The 1,277-nt window shown below is 41.0% G+C and overlaps 1 protein-coding gene across 2 annotated transcripts in view; it reads left to right on the top strand.

The window, feature by feature from the left end:
* Positions 1-814: 814 nt before the first annotated feature.
* The window catches only part of Lsm6 (LSM6 homolog, U6 small nuclear RNA and mRNA degradation associated), a 14,118-nt gene continuing 13,655 nt past the window's right edge, over positions 815-1,277 (top strand). Inside the window, exon 1 of one of the 2 annotated variants that reach the window (XM_004645438.2) lies at positions 815-1,237. The gene's annotated coding sequence lies outside the window, so the exon portion shown is untranslated. The remainder of the gene's footprint in view (positions 1,238-1,277) is intronic. The other variant, XM_023705743.1, reaches the window with a different exon arrangement.

Genomic DNA, 1,277 nt, shown 5'->3' with positions numbered 1-1,277 from the left:
CTTAAAAGTTATTTGCCTAGCATTTTAGGGCCGGGGAGATAGCTCAGTAGAATTAGCACTTCCTTGGCAAGTGCAAGATCCTGAGTTCAATCCCCAGTACTGGAAAAAAAAATTATACTGCAAGAACTTCAAATGCAGCCATCTCAATAAATCTATAACTATTTCATCTTTACCAAACCGAACTTGTATAGCATAGAATAAAGTCTCTATAATAGAATAAAGTCTCCATTTGTCATATCCATGTCTATCTGAGGTTCATCACTTTTGCCTTTAGCTAAGAGCCACTCACAAGAAGGGGAAGTCACTTTTTCTTTTCTTTTTTGGCAGAACTGGGGATTGAACTCAGGCCCTTGCACTTGCAAGGCCAGCGCTCATACTACTGAGCTATTTCCCCAGCTCCGCAAGTTACTTTCTTATCTTAAAAAAAGTTCCCCATCTTAGATCTCATAATATAGGTTTAAGGACCTACCACTTGATGATTAGAGTATCTCTGAGTTTATACGTTGATATCATACATAAAACTGTAAATTTTAAGCTGATGATTCCTGCACTGAGAACCATTTTCCTTTTTCCTCTCCAAGAACATTAAGAATTCACATGAACCCGTAAACCAAATTCTCCTAGCAGCAATTAAATAATATCTTCGTATTATTTGCAATTTGAACTAGTTTGTAATGGATCACAATTTATGCCATTATCATTTGGAGTTACTTTGATGATTTCAGTTTTATCAACATTGCTGTGGAAAAAATTTTGATAATAGTGATTTAGTCTTCACACATGTAATTAACATCAAAGGTGGATTTAAAGATTTGAGACTATTTTATTTTGTCTAAATTATTTCGGAACATTTTTGGATACTCATTTTCCGTTATTTTAATAGTATATTCGTTCCCTATTACTTCGTTATCCCTTTCACTTCTGTAAAGAAATCTTACTCAAAGGATCACTTCCAATTTGGTTTTGTTTTTTCAATTCTCTTTTCTGTTAAAAGAACACTGGAGCTGGCTACTTCAACCGTACTATTTGGTCACCAAACAAATCACGACCCTTGGATCCGTGCGCCTCGGCGCGGTACGACCTTTTCGGCCCCCGCGGGCTACCGTAGCCGAAGAAGCACTGATTGGCTGAGACAGAAAGGAGCCGCTGCTCGGGCGGTTTCGGTTTTCGCTGCGACCGTCAGCGGAGGCCGGTTTCGAGGGGCGCCTGGAGGAGGGTTCTGGGTCCCGGCCGCGAGGTGAGCCGACGGTCGCGCGGGCCAAGGCGGGGTCGTGCGC

Source organism: Octodon degus, unplaced genomic scaffold, assembly GCF_000260255.1.
Source record: "Octodon degus isolate 3935 unplaced genomic scaffold, OctDeg1.0 scaffold00227, whole genome shotgun sequence".
NCBI lineage: Eukaryota > Metazoa > Chordata > Mammalia > Rodentia > Octodontidae > Octodon > Octodon degus.
This window is presented reverse-complemented; position numbering and strand designations above follow the sequence as displayed.